The 19,610-nt window shown below is 37.1% G+C and overlaps 1 long non-coding RNA gene across 2 annotated transcripts in view; it reads right to left on the bottom strand.

The window, feature by feature from the left end:
- Positions 1 to 19,610, bottom strand: part of LOC117979731 (uncharacterized) — a 117,428-nt gene that overhangs the window by 46,986 nt on the left and 50,832 nt on the right. For both annotated transcript variants that reach the window (XR_010111451.1, XR_010111450.1), the window contains exon 3: positions 11,173 to 11,249. This is a non-coding gene — a long non-coding RNA (uncharacterized LOC117979731). The remainder of the gene's footprint in view (positions 1 to 11,172; positions 11,250 to 19,610) is intronic.

Genomic DNA, 19,610 nt, shown 5'->3' with positions numbered 1-19,610 from the left:
GTGATGGGAGTGTAAATTAGTTCAAACATTGTAGAAGACAGTGTGATGATTCCTCAAGGATCTAGAATTAGAAATACCATTTGACCCAGTGATCCCACTACTGGGTATACCCAAAAGATTATAAATCATGCTACTATAAAGACACATGCACAAGTATGTTTATTGCAGCACTACTCACAACAGCAAAGACTTGGAACCAACCCAAATGTCCATCAATGATGGACTGGATTAAGAAAATATGGCACATACACAACATGGAATACTATGCAGCCATTAAAAAGGATGAATTCATGTCCTTTGCAGGGATTTAATCACAAATGAATTTTTAATCATTTGTGATTAAAAGGATGAAGCTGGAAACCATGATTCTCAGCAAACCATCACAAGAACAGAAAACCAAACACCCCATGTTTTCACTCATAAGTGGGAACTGATCAATGAGAACACATGGACACAGGGAGGGGAACATCACACACCAGGGCCTGTCCGGGAGTGGGGAGCTGAGGGAGGGATAGCATTAGGAGAAATACCTAATGTAAATGACAAGTTGATGGGTGCAGGAAACCAACATGGCACATGTATACCTGTGTAACAAACCTGCACGTTGTGCACATGTACTCTAGAACTTAAAGTATAACAATAAAGAAAAGACAACAATGACACTTGCCACATTGATTAATTCTTCCTTTCACAAAAGATTTATCTGCACCATGAGATAAGGTTTGATAGCATTTTACCCACAGTAGAACTTCTTTGAAAGTTGGAGTTAATCCTTTAAAACCCTACCACTTCTTGATTAACTAAGTTGATGTAATATTCTAAGTCTTCTGTTGTCATTTCAACAATGTTCACAGCATCATCACCAGGAGTAGATTTTATCTGAAGAAACCACTTTCTCTGCTCATCCATAAGAAGCAACTGCTCATACATTCAAGTTCGATCACGAGATTGCAGCAAATCTGGCTGAAATATCTTCAGATTCTACTTTTAATTCTATTTCTCTTGCTGTTTCTGCCACATCTGCAGCTACTTCCTCCACTGAAGTCTTGAACTCCTCAAAGTCCATGAGGACAGGAATCAACTTCTTCCAAACTCCTGTTAACGTTGATATTTTGACCTCTTCCCATGAATCATGAAGGTTCTTAATGACATCTAGAATGGTAAATCCTTTCCAGAAGGTTTTCAATGTAGTTCATCCAGATCCATCAGTGGAATCACTATCTGTGGTAGTGATATCCTTAAAACTGTATTTCTCAGATAATAAGACTTGAAAGTCAAAATCACTACTTTATCCATGGGCTGCAGAAAGCATGCCATTTTAGCCAGCATTAAAAGAACATTAATCTCCTTCTACATCTCCATCAGGGCTCTTGGGTCTGAGTTAGGTGCATTGTCAATGAGCAGTAATATTTTAAAAGAATTTTTTTTCCTGAATAGTAGGTTTCAATGGTATGCTTAAAATACTCAGTAAACCATGCTATAAACAGATGTGCCGTCATCCAGGCTTTGTTGTTCCATTTGTAGAGCACAGACTTAGTAGATCTGGCATAATTATTAAGGGTCTTAGGATTTTCAGCACAATAAATGAACACTGACTTCAACTTAAAGTCATCAGTTGCATTAGCCTCTAACCAGACAGTCAGCCTGTTCTTTGAAGCTTTGAAGCCAGGCATTAATTTCTCCTCTCTAGTTATGAAATCCTAGATGGCTCTTCCACTATAAGTCTGTTTCATCTACATTGAAAATCTGTTATTTAGTGTAGCCACCATCATCAATTAGCTTAGCTAGATATTCTGGGTAACATGCTGTAGCTTCTTCAACAGCACTTTCTGCTTCACCTTGTACTTTTACCTTATGGGGACAGCTTCTTTCCTTAAATTTCATGAACCAACTCCTGTTAGTTTCAAACATTTTTCTGCAGCTTCTTCACCTCTCTCAACCTTCACAGAATTGAATCCAGGGCCTTGCTCTAGATTATGCTTTGGCTTACAGGAATGTTATGGCTAGTTTGATCTTTGATACAGACCACTCAAACTTTCTCCATATCAGCAATAAGGCTGTTTCACTCCTTTTTTTTTTTTTAATCATTTGTGTGTTCACTGGTGTAGCACTTTTAATTCCTTCAAATAATTTTCTTTGCACATCTTTGTTAACTGTTTGGCTCAAGAGGCCTACCTTTGGGCCTCTCTCAGCTTTCAGCATGACTCTCTCACTAAGTCTAATCATTTCTAGGATTTGATTTAAAATCAGAGTTGTACAACTCTTCCTTCCTTTTTTTTTTTTTTTTTTTGGTTCGACACTTAGAGGCCATTGTAGACATTGTAGGGTTATTATTGATCTAATTTCAACATTGTTGTGTATCAGGGAATAGGAAGTCTTGAAGAGAGGGAGAGAGACGGGAATGACCTGTTGGTGGAGCAGTCAGAACACACACAACATTTATTAATTAAGCTTGCCGTCTGATATGGACATGATTTGTGGTGCCTCAAAACAATTACAATAGTGTTAGCTTGGTGCAAAAGTAATTGGGTTCTTTGCCATTAAAAGTAATGGTGAAACCGCAATTACTTTTGCTCTAACCTAATAACATCAAAGATCACTGATCACAGATCACCATAATAGATATAATAACGGAAAAGTTAGAAATATTGCCAGAATTACCAAAGTGTGACATAGAGACAAAAAGTGAGCACAGCACATGTTGTTAGAAAAATGGTGCCAATAGACTTGCTCTATGTAGGGTTGCCACAAACCTTCAATTTGTAAAAAACACATTACCTGTGATGTGTGATAAAGTGAAGTGTGATAAAACAAGGTATGCCTGTGTGGAGTTAGGAGTCAGGATAGTGATTAACTTTGAGAATATTGATTAAAAAGAAGAACAAGCATGACTTCTATAATGCTACTAAGGTTTTATTTCTTGATCTTGATGTTGGCTGCACAGGTATGCTCAGTTTGTGAAAACTTATTAAGCTATATACTTATATGCCCTTGTCTGTGTATATTATACTTCTTTAAAAATGTGGGCCAGGCGCAGTGGCTCACACCTGTAATCCTAGCACTTAGGGAGGCCGAGACAGGTGGATCACGTGAGGTCAGGAGTCTGAGACCAATCTGAGACCAATCTGGCCAACATGGTGAAACTCCACCTCTACTAAAAATAGAAAAATTAGCCAGGCATGGTGACACATGCCTGTAGTCCCAGCTACTCAAGAGGCTGAGGCACGAGAATCACTTGAACCCAGGAAGCAGAGGTTGCAGTGAGCCGAGATGGCACCACTGCCCTCCAATCTGGGTGACAGAGCAAGGCTCTGTTTAAAAAAAAAAAAAAAATTACACAATATTTTTTTCAGTGTAGGGGACAGAGAACAGGCAAGCTAGAAGACTGAATTGCATATTTCCTGGGGTGCATACTTCCCATTTTAGATACCTCTGCTTTAATTAACAAAGCTAACCAAACTCTTTCAGCTTCTGGTCAGACAGGAAGACACCTTCAATATGTGAAAATGTTCTAGCAAGAAAGCCTTACATCAGTTCCCAGTTGCTATAGCAACTACAGGGCTCCTATTCTCCTTGAAAAGAAGTATGTTCCTCTTTCTGCCCCTCTCAGGTCCCTAATACATTAATGCTCACTTTGGAAAGTGATTTCATGCATGTGAACCTAACTTCTGGGATAAAAGAGAGCACTTTCACAATGATGAACTTAATGTTTGCCTCCCTCAGCCTCAGATTTCTTATCTGTAAAATGGCCTTGTAAAGTCTTGTGAGGAAGACTTGCCACATTAAAATTTAATAAAGACAGGGTCTGACAACTGTTGATCTTTAAGAAATTTCAATTCTTAGAGAAAATGTCCTGTTCTCAGAGTCAGAAGATCCATATTTTAGACCTGATTCAGCCAGTCACTACGGTGAAAACTTAGGAATATCACACTCTGGGGACTGTGGTGGGGTGGGGGGAGGGGGGAGGGATAGCATCGGGAGATATACCTAATGCTAGATGATGAGTTAGTGGGTGCAGCGCACCAGCATGGCACATGTATACATATGTAACTAACCTGCACAATGTGCACATGTACCCTAAAACTTAAAGTATAATAAAAAAAGAAAAAAAAAAAGAATGTCACTAAATCTTTTTGCATCTTCATTACCACAACTGTAAAATGACCAGGTGGCCTTCAAGTTACAAAGGTATGCACTTAGATGTAAATAAAGACAAAAAGAACAATACAAAACTCTGCCAGCTGGTGAGTAGAGGTTCAATTTGTCCCAGCTGCATGATTAGAATTTTATGACTTGCTGGACACTTGCTTCCTTGGCTTTTCACTTTATTACAACAATTTCCTGTAATAGTATAATTTCCTGTTTTGTTCCTTGCCTGCCTTTTACCTTGCTTTACCACACTGTGCTGTGGGACCACGAAGTGTTTAAAGAAAAAGGACTCGAAGGAGACCCTAAGTCCTTTGTGGCCTGTTAGCTCTGCTAACAGGACACATCCTCTGACACACTGAATGAAAATTACGGCAGTAAGAGCAAACAAAAATGGGTTGGCCTGTGTTGAAAGGTGCAGCATGGAGAGTATATATTAGAAGGAAGGACGTCAGTTATTACATTTGCAGAAGCAAAGTAGAACAATACAAACCAATTGCTATTAAAAATGAATTGGAGATGATGCTATTTAAGAAAAATCTGGAATAGTTTAAGCAGAAAAAAGCTAGTCAGAACAACAGGAGATTAGACCTTAAGTATAAATCTGCCTTTAGAGAATAATTAAGACTTCAAAGCAAGGAGGAACACTGTTAGAGATAGATGGGCACAACTCCAGAAAATATATTGATGCCTATACTTAAATATTTAGTAATAATGCATATATGAAAAGACATACATAAAAGGTGTTGGAAGATATATAAAGATTCTATGCACTTTTCAAGACTCTGGGATGATTGAATAGAACTAAAGAAACAAAAGACTATGAAATTGTTGATATGCAGCCTTTCATACTTATCTCATTAATATTATTGAGACAAGAGCTGAGTAGAACTAAGATTAGACTATGTTATAGACAGAGTGATGGATGAATATAATTGCAAAGAAGAAATATGGGACAGAGGAGAAAATGGGAAATTAGAGTTAGCTTTCAAAGACAATAAAAGTAATAAAGAGAAGCAGCCCAAGATAAGTGTCCTTGTAGAGAAGAATAGGTAACAAAAACACAGTTATCTTCATCTGGGGAAGGCTGAAAGTCCAATGCAAATGTTAGAACTGTCCACAGGAAAAATCGGGGGGGGGATGAGCTGGCCTAATTCACAGTCTGAGAGTGGTTGTTTTAAGCTTACTTTGGATAATCCACCATATGAATACTACCCAATTCAGGTGCAGAAGTTGCTTTAACAAATGATAAAGATTGTTTTTAGAGAAATTAACTTTGTCATGTAAAGCAAGGATTTTGGGGCTGGTGAGAAAAGCTTATGAGCTCCTAAAGCTGTATACTCCACCAAAGTACACATGTGAGACACTGGTAAGGGGTTTCTGAATATCCGGAATGCAATTAGAACTATTAGATGAAATAGTTCCTAGATCCATGCTTCTCAAACTGTATTGGAAATATGAATCACCTTGGGGTTTTTTTAAATGCAGATTCTGATTTACTAGGTCTAAGAGCCTGAGATTCTGCATTTGTAAGAAGCTCTTACACTACCCAGGTAATGCCTATATCTGGATGATGATACACTTATTGTATGAAAGTAAACATGCACATTTTAAAAGGGAAAAGAAACATGAACAGCATGAGACATATACCAAATCATCATTAATTTTAGTTAGAGATTGAATTGTTCATTTAATAATAAAAAGATAACTAAATATAATTCCAGACCTCCAGAAGTTCACTATCTACTTGAAGACACATTACATTGTAGCTGTCCACATGACTGAGCACTACAATAGAAGTATGATTACGGTGCTTTGGAGCACAGAGACAGGGTGAGCCAGCAATAGAGGGGAAGAAAAAAAGAAATAGCGCAGAGGCCAGGCAAGTAGTTTAGTATTGCTTAAGTGCAGAATTTATTTAGAAGAGGCAAGAAGATGAGGATGGATAGGTAGATAGAGGTCACTAAAGTTCTGGTTCTCTATCCCAGAGGCATTTGACATTATCTTATCAGCAATGTTAAGCCATTGAAGTGAACAAAGATGACATAATTGGATTTGTGTGTATAAACAGCCATTCTTACCTATGGTGTAGGGTGTGAGTTATGAGTGTGATTGGGCCCAGAGATGGGTAAAGTATTTTAGTAGTCCCATCAAAAAATAAGAAGGCTTGAAGTAAGTCAGTGGCCATCAAAATAAAGAGGGAGGTGAGACTAAGGAATATGTGTTTAAGCCAGCTGCTGCAGTACAAACCAAGGTTCCAAATGAAGTACTCCACAAAGAAACCTTCAAATAAAGAAAGGAGATTGTTTCCATGCTTATTCTCCAGAAACCAAGTTAACAGAAGTTCATATATTTTAACTTATGTCTATAATATAATGATCTGTTTTGAGCAAGAGGGTGATAATAACAGAAAAATACATAAAATGAACTATAATTTTAACATAAAAGAGCTAGAAATATCACATGCTGTCTTGGCATCCGAAATGAAGGGATGGAAAGAAGCCTCCATTTTTTCTGCAGTCTAAACCAAAAAAAGCTTTGTCCTAAATATGCAAAGAAGGTGAAAGCCTACTTAAGCACTAACTATGGCACTTGGAGAAATAGTGAAAGCCTGAATTAACCACTAAACAATGAACAATTTGGAGATGGATTTAGAAAAAAGTATTACTACATAACAGATGCTGCCCCGGGCTCCATTGATCTGAAAAGATATTTTAAAAAAAACTTAAGGTCATGGCAGCAACCAAAAACTGTTTTCTGTATCAGGCCCTTATTAACATCATCCCATGGAAGAGGCTCTTTTCAATTCTCCCCGAGAGAGGCTCAAAAGTAGCTTCTGAACAACTAACATCATTAAATTTGCCATTTGTGGATATGGGCCATGCAGCTTCATGTCCTGGCCTCTCCTGTTACTGGCTGCTTACCTCTCTGTTAATACTGTCTCCCTTGGTATTAACTTGCAGTTACATTCATCCCTTCACTGGCATCCCAGCTACTCTCCCAGAAGTCAACCCTTCTTCCAATCGCTTTTAGACATTGCTGTTCTCCCTGCCATTCCTTTGAGACCCCAGAACACACCTACTAGCCTCAACTGGGTAAAAGGTGGGTGGATTCCCTGCCTTCTAGCACATGCGGGCCTTTGCATACTCTTTTCTGCCATAGGGCTTTGCTCCCACTTGCATAGTCTTCATTTGCTTCCCATCCCGACTCCCACAGAAGATTTGCCTCTACTCTTATCTATGTTTTCCTGCCCTCTATTGCCAGATTCAGTTCCAACTCCTACCTTTGGACCTTACCTGCATAGCAAAATCCATTCAAAACTCCTCTTGTTAGAACTGATAGTGCTACTTTTGATTGAGAAAAGACTCCGTACTCAACTGAAAATATTTAAATGTATTGGAAAAGATAAATGCTATATATAAGAAATGAGTAATGTCAGGCTAAGTTTGCTGGGTATTGTATTTTAAATGCAAGCTGTATAAGCCATATGGCCACTAGAAGAAGCCCTAGTCCTAAGTACTTTACTCATTAAGAAGGAGGAACTACTTTATCAAAAGGCAATGATGGTGGAACATGGTGGCTCACTCCTGTAATCCCAGCACATTGGGAGGCCAAGGCAAAAGGATTGCTTGGTCCCAGGAGTTTGAGACCAACCTGGACAACATAGTGAGACCTTGTCTGTACAAAAAATAAAAAATTAGCAGGGCATGATGGTGCATGCATGCCTGTAGTCCCAGCTACTTGGGATGCTGAGAATGGGAAGATTGCTTGAAACCAGGAGGTGGAGGCAGCAGTGAGGCGTGATCACACCACTGCTCTATGGTCTGGGTGACAGAATGAGACCTTGTCTCATTTAAAAAAAAAAAAAAGTAAATGACTTTTTAACTGAAAGTACAAAGTACATCTTTTCTTTCTGCCTTGGCTTTTGTGATACTAGGCTCTTACAGTTTTCTTTCTGTGTGTTAGTTTTCTATTGCTGCCATAACAAATTATCACAAACTTAGAAGGTTAAACACCCAGTTAGTATCTCACAGTGAGTGGGTCAGAAGTCTGGGAATAGAATGGCTCAGCTGGATCCTCTGCGAAGGGCCTCACAAGGCAGGAATCAGGGTGTCAGCTGTGCTCTTATCTGGGGCTCTGGGGAAGATTCTGCTTCCAAACCCATTACAGTGTTGATAGAATTCAGTTCCTTGTGATTGTAGGAACTCATTTTCCTGTTTCTTTGACATACGATCCACTTAATCTCTAAGTCAAGGAGGACAGTTCTAATCCTTCTTAGGCTTCAAATATCTGACTCCTCTTTTACCATCAGGCAGAAAATGAGCTCTGCTTCCCAGGGCTTACATGAGTAGATTAGGTCCACCTAGACAATCCAGAGAAGCTCCCTATTTTAAAATCAGCTGATTAGCAACCTAAATGACATCTTTAAAGACCTTTTGACATATTCGTAGGAGTAACCCGAGGAGGTGAAGACCATGAAGGCCAACATTTTGCCTAACAGATTCTACATCACTGCAACTCTTCCTTGGACTCCATTGTTAGCCCATCTCTATCTGTACTAAGGTTTTCAACCCTGACTGCTTATTATGATTACCTGGAGAATAATTTAAAAAATGGATGCCCAGTCCTTGAGATCAACTAAAGCAGAATCTTTTGGGTGGGGCTGCCTCAGTGGTTTTCAAAATCTCTCCAGGTGATCCTAATAGTAGCCTAAACTGAGAACCATTGATCATCACTGTTTTCTTGAATCAGCTTATCAATTGATGGACATGATTTTAATCATCATCTCTGTAATAATAATTCTCCAGTCTGCATCTCTATCTCTGACCTCTCTTGCTGTATTCCAGACTCAAATTTCCAAAATGCCTACTAATGAGGAAATCAGTCCTTCCATGGTCATTAGATCTTCATGTTACATGTTCTAAAAATTTAAATCATGGCTAAAAAATATCTTTAATATTTTACTCTCCTAGGAAACTACTGTAACCCTTTATATAAACAAAATATTTATTATTTATATGTGACCACTTTTGAATGTTTGCTAAAAGTCTTTTCAAAAAGACTTTTGAACTTTGTTCACCCATAACAAATTCATTTTCCCCTTCCTTGTTGTCACTTGTTTTCCTATTTCCCACCTAAATATGGGTCACTAGGCCTTTCCTGCCTCCGGTCACAAAGCAATTCTCAGAGAAGTTTTAGGATATACTTTTGTATATTAAAAAAAATGTAAGTGTGATGTTCTAAGGGACCAGGAAATGATAGTACCCAGGTTTGGCTATGAATACCCCATTCCTTCCTTGCTACAATGCCAGCCTTATGAACAATAATTTCATTTTTATCCTGAATATGTGTTTTCCTCCATAACAACCTAGAACAATTCAATATAGATGTCCTGTAATGGCTTCAAATTCGACATATCCAAAACAAATTCACCAACTAATGATGGATTGCTCAATTGTCAATCTAGCCTTAATGACTAAAAGTTTCCCCCAGAATGTAACCTTGCACAGAGCTCTCAGCTGAGCCAAATGTTATTTGGAAAAACATATATATATATATATATATATATATATATATATATATATATATATATATATAAAAATACGTGTGTGTGTGTGTGTATATATATATATATATGAACTACAAATATGTATATTTGTAAAATACTTACTATGTAGCCAAAAAATAATGAGTCTCCTAGAAGGTAGCCAAGAAAAGGCAGGATACAATATGGAGCATTGGTCTATGTAGTTCTTTAGTCTACAATTCAATAAAATCATCCCATTTAAAATTAATCTGCTTTTTATTTTTGGTACCACCTGTGGTAGAAAGATAATGTCTATATGATTCCTCATGCACATATCAGACTTTCTTTTTTAGCTTTCAATTATGCTTAAAACATAAACTTCTTACCACAACCACAAGGCTCTGCAAAGATAGGGTCCCTGCCTACCTCTGCAACGGTATTTAGAGCCATTATCACCCTAACTCTCTGTCCTAACTATATGAACCTTCAGTTCCCCAAACACGCTAACTTCTCTCTCCACCTCAGAGCTTTCATCTAGGCTGATCTTTCTGCCTGAATTCCTTATGCTGCCTTCTCTTTGTCCTGTTAACATCTGTATCCCTTAGGTCTTCACTTAAATAACTATTTTTTCTTCAAAGAGGTTTTCATTGGCTCCCTCTACTCAAAAAATCAAGTTAAGAGCATCACATTGCCTTTCAAATAGCCTCTATTGTCTTGACCCTCATAGCACTAGTCACAGTTTTAATTATTATAATTATTAATCTTTTATTGTGTGTTCAATGCACCACTAGATTACAATCAGTAAACTGTCAGGAACCATTTTGTTTTCCCCTGTGTATAGTGCCTTACACAGTTTCTAGTATTAGGTACTCTACTTCTTGAATGAATAAATACATGAATGGAAGAACACATTTCTTAAAAGCATTTTTTGACCATCGAAGGCCATGTAGCTTGATAGAGTATCATTCTTTTTGTGCTCATGTCTACTTTCTGATAACGGAGGGAGAAAATCTTAGTCATAGTATAGTGTACCTTTTGACCTAAATACCATAAAATTTTATTATTCAATCTATATAAATACAATATTCTAGGGATAGGTACTCTTCTGGTCAGTAACCAGATTACATATTTCCATCATTTCTGTCTTGTAACAAAGTGTTGGTCATAGTCATCTGATCAGAACCATGGGAACTATCGTGGAAAAAAATCTATTATACACTAATATATGATTCCTTTTCCTCATCTGCCACTTGTTCTTATTCCAAAGAGTACACATAACCTTCAAAACTGCTCTTAATTCTTTCAAGAGCAGTGACAGATACTTCCTGATGACAATGATTTCTTGAAATCCAGTATTAAAATAACATTTCCTCTACGGAGAACATTGTAATTGTTCTATCAAAATTGGAAAAGCTCATTCCCTTGAACCAAGCAACTCCCCTGAGGAATACTGTAATGTCTTATCAACCAATTATTTTCATTTGTGTTATTAAACTTACCTGTTGCTGATGTCCTAATGCATGTCTCGTAAGAATTCTGGAATTGCCTATGTAGGAATTCAATCTGCAGTCTGTTTCTACAAAAAACAAAAAATAAAAAAAATTTTAAAAAGGCCTAATCTTATCCTTATCCTTGCCCTCTCTCTTTATCATTTCATGTTTGCTAATGTTGGCAGTAAATTAGTCAGGCTGGGTTCATTAGAAGAGGATTCCATTCCTATCATCTCCGAGAGAAAAGTCATAAGTAGAGGACATAAAGAATTTACTAGATTCAAAGTTTTTTATTAATCCTAAACTGGATATTAATAGTAATCATCCATCTATGAATACCAGAGTTTTTAACTCCAAGAGAAAAAAATGGTTTTATTTCAACTACGGAATTTGTAGCCCTTCCATAAATCAGCATTACTATTCTACACATTTAAGAATGGAGATCCAACTCTATTGTGACTGTCCTAGTTGTAGGAAACTAACAGCAAATATCTTGGACTCATGAGTCCTCAGCAGAGCCATATGTAACTTTTACTTCCATCAATGTTCTGCCTTCTTCCCAGGACACAGAATTTTGTAACAAGTTAAACCCCATGACACAGTGGCATTCACAACTATCCTTATTATTTCCTGCTTTCAGACCTCCAGGAATGTGTCCCAACACATGTGGACTCTGTACTCAGACATGTTATGCTGTCAATAGTAGAAAAAAGGAATGGAAGAGTTAGCCAGAACCAGCAAAATTGGGGCTACGGGAGATAACTTGGCAGTAAGACTGGTCTTCAAAGAGGAGTATAAATTTGAACCTAGTCCAGACTTATGCTGATATTCAGGAGATTCTACCTAAGAAGTCAGAGCACTATAGGAAGAGTCTCTGGATAGTAGCTATACTTCTTCTTGGGCACACTTTGGTCTGCAATTAAGTTAGTCCAGTTTGAAAGTGGCCCGAAAGAAAGTTCAGTCCCCAGAGAAAGTAGATTTACAGAAAAAAAAAAGAAAGAGGATTAGAGTATTAGGTCAATGATGAGGAGGTTATGGTCCCAGTAGAAAGTTAGATTGCACACCAGACAGGAAGCAGAAACCATGCACACGGACTAGTTACATATGTTGAACATTACTGGGCAGATTGCCCCTTACTGCAGAAGCATGTGGCAAAGGGCTTTGCGCAGGACACTAAAACTCAGCCTGGAGGCCACAGACCATTTCCAGACTCTATTCACTTATAAATTTGAACAACTAAAGTACTGACAAGTTTGATTTCCACTGGTTTAGGGAGTTGTAGAATTTAACCTATAGGAGAAAGATTGTTGATGCTGGTGTTTGGACAAGACTGGGAAAAAGCAAGAACTAAGTAATATATATCTGTAAGAAAATGAGGGCTAAGGAACTAGAAGACACTTGAATGGCTTTAGAATAGGAATAATCATAGACACTGTTCCACAGAAAGTGGAAAACCTTCTTTCTGTGGAAGAAGTGTGTTGGGTAATTTTTAAAATCTCTACTTATTGTTTATTCCTTTGTCCTTGTGAGCACAGTCAAGTCATTATTTGCAGTCATAAGATTTCCAAGCCACAATTATCTTATACAAAGCTTTTGTTAATATTTTGTGCCATTTTCTTTCTGGCAGAACAGGCTTAAGAATGAATAACAAGTAATTTATTTGGTTAATCGATATATTGCAAGATATCTACTTTATTTTCTTCCTAAAGCTACACAAACTATCCATAGCAACTCTGTACAGTAACAGCAACACATCACCTGCTTCACTGCCTGCCTTAGCATCTCTCTACTACTCCCAGCTACGGTCATTTGAAGGCCATTTACACACTGTATTCTTCTGGTTGGGAAAAATGAGAAGCTTAGATGACAGCCATTTTACCCAATCTACCTTACTGCTAGCCTTGTTCTAAGTTTATGGGAACAAATCTTGAACTTCAAAATTAAAGGTAATACCACACATGGATGATTAGTGGTATAAATGATTAGCAGTATAAGCAGTTAGCAGTAAAAACGTAGGTCTTGTCTCCAGTGACCAGTCCCCACTTCCTGTCAGAGTCCCAGTGACTGGGTCTGTCTATTTACTGTGCCTAATTGATTGCACATTCTTCATTCAATCATTTAAGAATTATTAATTGACATCTACTTTGTGACAGGCATTATTCTAGGTAGCAGGAATACAACAGTAAGTAAAACAGACAAAAATCTCTGCCCTTAGGACTTTCATTCCAGTTGAAGAGGGAGACCAGCATAGCTGGAGCAGGGAGTGCCAGGGGAGAGCAGCAAAAGATGGCACATTTCTTTACAAGAAGTAAAGAGGTTTAGTAAAGCAATGATTACATAAGCTCTGCAAATCATGGTAGGGAGTTTGGATTTTATTTTCAGTGGGATAAGAAGCTACTCAACAGCTTTGAGCATAAAAGTAACAAGATCTTGTTTACATTTTAAAAGAATTTCTTGGGCTGTTATGTGGAAAAACTAGAGTGGGAGCAAAAAGTAGAACTAGAAGGCTTTTGTAGTTGTGTAAGGCAGACATGACTATCGTTTAGACTAGGACAAGGCAGTTGAGATAGCAAGTGGTTGATTTTTGCTAGATGTTTACGGCAGAACTGATAGAATTTGCTAATGGATTGAATTTAGGGAGGGGAAAATAGAAATCAAGGATGATTCTTAGGTTTTTACCTGAGCAACTGCGTAAAAAAGAGTGCCATTTGCTATAGAAACATCAAGTTTGGACGGTTCAATTTTGGATTTGGGATATGTTAAGTCTGAGATGACTATTAGATATTCAAATAGAAGTGCCAAATTGGAAGTTGGATAGAGCCAGGAAGATGAGGAAGAAGATCATGCTGGAGAAAGACATTTGTGAGTCACCAGTGGATCTGTGTAAGCTTTTAAGGAAATAAATTTAACTGCTGTGTTCTGAGGAAAGAAGAATTTATTCCCTTGTAATGCAACTATGGTATATTTCTTTGCCATGTAAGTCCCAAAACATACCCTGTATAGGTTATATTATGTTGATTGCAAGCAACAGAAACCATGTCTGAATAACTCAGGCCAAAAAAAAGGTAAAAAGAAAAATAACATTTATTAAAAGTAATCTTTCAGTTCTCACACTGAATGAAATAAAAAGTTGAAAACCTCAACTCAGGAAAGGTAGCAACCAAGGCCTCACCAGAGACCTTAGTGGTAAGAGTTTGAGAAACTGACATTAATAATATTCAGTTCCAATGACTTCAAGTCTGCCTAAGTCATGATGATGCCCTAAAAAAGCAGGTGAAGCACTGACTGTCCCTCATCTATTAAGCAAAGGAGTAGAAATAAATCCTTGCTACTCAATATGTGGTCCTTGGGTGGACCAACAGCTTGTTTAGAATGCAGAATCTCAGATTGTACACTCTGGACCATCAATCAGAATTTTCATTTTAACAAGACCCCCAAGTGATTTATATGCACATTAAAGTTTAAGAAACACGGCTAGGTGCAGTGGCTCACACCTGTAATCCCAGCACTTTGGGAAACTGAAGCAAAACGATCAATTGAGCCCAGGAGTTCAAAACCAGCCTGGGCAACATGGCAAGACCCAGTCTCTACAAAATAATTGAAATATTAGCCAGGCATGGTTGTTTATGCCTGTGGTCCCAGATACTCAGGAGACTGAGGCAGGAGGATTGCTTAAGCCCAAGAGGTGGAGGCTGCAATGAGCCAAGATCGTGCCACTGCACTCCAGCCTGAGTGACAGAAAGAGCAAGACCCTGTCTCAAAAATAAATAAATATATTGAAAAACAAAGCTTGAGAAATTCATAACTAAATGGTTTTTCAGCCATAAAACACTCTGATTATCTGAACTGAGCAGGTATTTTCATGCCTCAATTAATCAACTACATTATGGAAGGCTGTTTGGATTTCTTCCCATAAAGTTATTTAATTCAGAATTATAAGCAGTTTTAAATCAAATGATCACAAAATGTTAAATTGTTTACTTAGTGTATACCTTGGTTATAATAATATGCTATGGCAACATATAGACTTCTTGCGCCTCTGATGACCTTTTTTTCAAGGAAGTTCAGAGTTGCTTTTGTGGCAAACCTACTCTGGTGACTGACAGATTTATTGTAATTCATTTAGTCACTTAAGATTCATAGATTTGATAGTCTGATTATGTCAAATTGCTCTAAAGTAGTCTTTTATTTATACTACATAGCTGCTTTCATTGATCAGAATTCTACATTTGCAGCACTCTTTTTTCATATTCTTTTCCTCACTTTTATGACCAGGTTCTTGGGAATTCACACTATCTACCAAATATTATAAAATTATAAGTATGAGAGAACATCTATAAATATTAATGCCATTGTTTGAGGAAAAGGAGTGCCAATTTTTATTTGATGGAAGTAAACATTGGCAGCTCATTAAAATTTTGGCTCAGAATTGTGGTCCAGAAAACCAATAGGTCTTGAAATGGAATGCAGACCTGCCTATGAACTCATAATCCCCCTACATAATTTCCATGATTTCTTAAATAAGCTTGTCTAAAGAATCCTCCTAGAAATATATCTAGTAGATATGCTTTAAGGGAAATCTGTCAAAATTTTAAAGTAGATTAGCTATTATAATTACCCATTAACATCATTTCGTGAAACGTAGCCCATAAACCTCTTATATTAGAATCACCTTGGAAGCTTATTAAAATATAGATTCTATGCCCATTCCAGACCTACCAAATTCAAACCTCAGGGGTGAGGTCCAGGAATCTGCATTTAAAAATAGTTCTTTTGGTAAGTCTTATGCACACTAAAGTTATAGAATCACTGTACTAAACATTGCATTCTCAAGTTTAGTTTTCCACTGACATTAGCGTCAATTTCCAACAACTGAGCAAAGCGTTCACCTTTATTGTTTCACGTTGTATTTGCTCAGACTCTCTGAGCTTCACATGGGAATGACATTTTGACAAGTACATGGCTTAATTTTTTTTCTATTTTTCCAAAGGCTTTGAACAAATATTGTTTCTTGACAACTCATTAAGACAATATGTACCAAGACATAACATTTCCAGAACACCTGAGAAAATTGCCTTGGTCAGGATGGGGAATCAATTTTCATAGAGCATCACAAATCCCTCGTATGTGGGGGAGGGGGGAAAAGAAAAGGAAAACTACGAAAAGTGATCAATTTAATTTAATATTTCAAAATAAAAAATACATCTGCTTTAAAATTTAAGAACAGAAAACTTTCCAAAATTGATGCAACCGTATTATTTTTCATTATACTTGCTTATTAACTCCATAATAGAGACAAGGTGGAAGTTCTTTCATTATCTTACACCACATATAAAACAATATGGATATCTCTATAGTGGCTCTAGCATGCTTACCACATAGTACATGTAGAAAATACTCATTATTTGAATGAATAAATGGCATACACAATATATGCATTGTACATACTTTTTTGTAATCTGATTTTTTCCTTTATCAATAGACCATATAATTTTTCTATAACAATAGATTATAATATTCTATTATATGGATGTACCATAATTCATTTAACTTATCCTCTGTTGGTGGACATTTACTTTCAATTTTATACTACTAAGGCAATTCTGAAATAAACAGTTGTAGAATTATCTGGCTATTTGAGGGAAAATTCCTAAAGAAGAATTGCTGAGTCAAAGCTAATATATAGTTAAAAGTTTTGATACATGTTGTCCTCTTGAAATGTTGTTCAATGCCATTAAAATGTATAACTCACTATTTTCCCACAACATATATTTTTATCAATCTAATAGTCAACAAATGTAACTTCATTATTTTACTCACATGTATTTAATTTTTAGTAAGAACATGTCTGTTTTTTAATATTTATTACCGCACTTACAATTTTTCTATGAATTGCCTTTTATGATCTTTAATTCATGTTTCTAATGAAATAAAACAGGAAACTTTATTTTTACATTTTTTTCAGAGCTGGCATTTCTTTTTATATATATATATTTTTAATTATACTTTAACTTCTAGGATACATGTGCACAACGTGCAGGTTTGTTACATATGTGTACATGTGTCATGTTGGTGTGCTGCACCCATTAACTCGTCATTTCCATTAGGTATATCTTCTAATGCTATCCCTCCCCCGTCCCCCCACCCTACAACAGGCCCCGGTGTGTGATGTTCCCCTTCCTGTGTCCAAGTGTTCTCATTGTTCAATTCCCACCTATGAGTGAGAACATGCAGTGTTTGGCTTTTTGTCCTTGCAATAGTTTGCTGAGAATGATGGTTTCCAGCTTCATCCATGTCCCTATAAAGGACATGAACTCATCATTTTTTATGGCTGCATAGTATTCCTCAGAGCACAGTGCAATCAAACTAGAACTCAGGATTAAGAAACTCACTCAAACCACTCAACTACATGGAAACTGAACAACCTGCTCCTGAATGATTATGGGGTACATAATGAAATGAAGGCAGAAATAAAGATGTTCTTTGAAACCAATGAGAACAAAGACACAACATACCAGAATCTCTGGGACACATTTAAAGCAGTGTGTAGAGGGAAATTTATAGCACTAAATGCCCACAAGAGAAAGCAGGAAAGATCTAAAATTGACACCCTAACATCACAATTAAAAGAACTAGAGAAGCAAGAGCAAAAGCATTCAAAAGCTAGCAGAAGGCAAGAAATCACTAAGATCAGAGCAGAACTGAAGGAGATAGAGACACAAAAAACCCTTCAAAAAATCAATGAATCCAGGAGCTGGTTTTTTGAAAAGATCAACAAAATTGATAGACCACTAGCAAGATTAATAAAGAAGAAAAGAGAGAAGTATCAAATAGACACAATAAAAAAATGATAAAGGGGATATCACCACCGATTCCACAGAAATACGAACTACCATCAGAGAATACTATAAACACCTCTACACAAATAAAACTAGAAAATCTAGAAGAAATGGATAAATTCCTCGACACATACACCCTCCCAAGACTAAACCAGGAAGAAGTTGAATCTCTGAATAGACCAATAACAGGCTCTGAAATAGAGGCAATAATTAATAGCTTACCAATCAAAAGAAGTCCAGGACCAGACGGATTCACAGTCGAATTCTACCAGAGGTACAAAGAGGAGCTGGTACCATTCCTTCTGAAACTATTCCAATCAATAGAAAAAGAGGGAATCCTCCCTAACTCATTTTATGAGGCCAGCATCATCCTGATACCAAAGCCTGGCAGAGACACAACAACAAAAAAGAGATTTTTAGACCAATATCCCCAATGAACATTGATGCAAAAATCCTCAATAAAATACTGGCAAACCGAATCCAGCAGCACATCAAAAAGCTTATCCACCATGATCAAGTGGGCTTCATCCCTGGGATGCAAGGCTGGTTCAACATATGGAAATCAATAAACATAATCCTGCATATAAACAGAACCAGGGACAAAAACCACATGATTATCTCAATAGATGCAGAAAAGGCCTTTGACAAAATTCAACAGCCCTTCATGCTAAAAACTCTCAATAAATTAGGTATTGATGGGATGTATCTCAAAATAATGAGAGCTATTTATGATAAACCCACAGCCAATATCATACTGAATGGGCAAAAACTGGAAGCATTCCCTTTGAAAACGGGCACAAGACAGGGATGCCCTCTCTCACCACTCCTATTCAACATAGTGTTGGAAGTTCTGGCCAGGGCAATGAGGCAGGAGAAAGAAATAAATGGTATTCAATTAGGAAAAGAGGAAGTCAAACTGTCCTTGTTTGCAGATGACATGATTGCGTATCTAGAAAACCCCATCGTCTCAGCCCAAAATCTCCTTAAGCTGATAAGCAACTTCAGCAAAGTCTCAGGATACAAAATCAATGTGCAAAAATCACAAACATTCTTATACACCAACAACAGACAAACAGAGAGCCAAATCATGAGAGAACTCCCATTCACAATTGCTTCAAAGAGAATAAAATACCTAGGAATTCAACTTACAAGGGATGTGAAGGACCTCTTCAAGGAGAACTACAAACCACTGCTCAATGAAATAAAAGAGGATACAAACAAATGGAAGAACATTCCATGCTCATGGATAGGAAGTATCAATATCGTGAAAATGGCCATACTGCCCAAGGTAATTTATAGATTCAATGCCATCCCCATCAAGCTACCAATGACTTTCTTCACTGAATTGGAAAAAACTACTTTGAAGTTCACATGGAACCAAAAAAGAGCCCGCATTGCCAAGTCAATCCTAAGCCAAAAGAACAAAGCTGGAGGCATCACGCTACCTGACTTCAAACTATACCACAAGGCTACAGTAACCAAAACAGCATGGTACTGGTACCAAAACAGAGATAGAGACCGATGGAACAGAACAAAACCCTCAGAAATAATATGACTTGTTTCTTATTTATTTTTTAATTGACAAGTAGAAATTGTATATATTTATGA

This window comes from Pan paniscus, chromosome 2 (assembly GCF_029289425.2).
Source record: "Pan paniscus chromosome 2, NHGRI_mPanPan1-v2.0_pri, whole genome shotgun sequence".
Taxonomy (NCBI): domain Eukaryota; kingdom Metazoa; phylum Chordata; class Mammalia; order Primates; family Hominidae; genus Pan; species Pan paniscus.
This window is presented reverse-complemented; position numbering and strand designations above follow the sequence as displayed.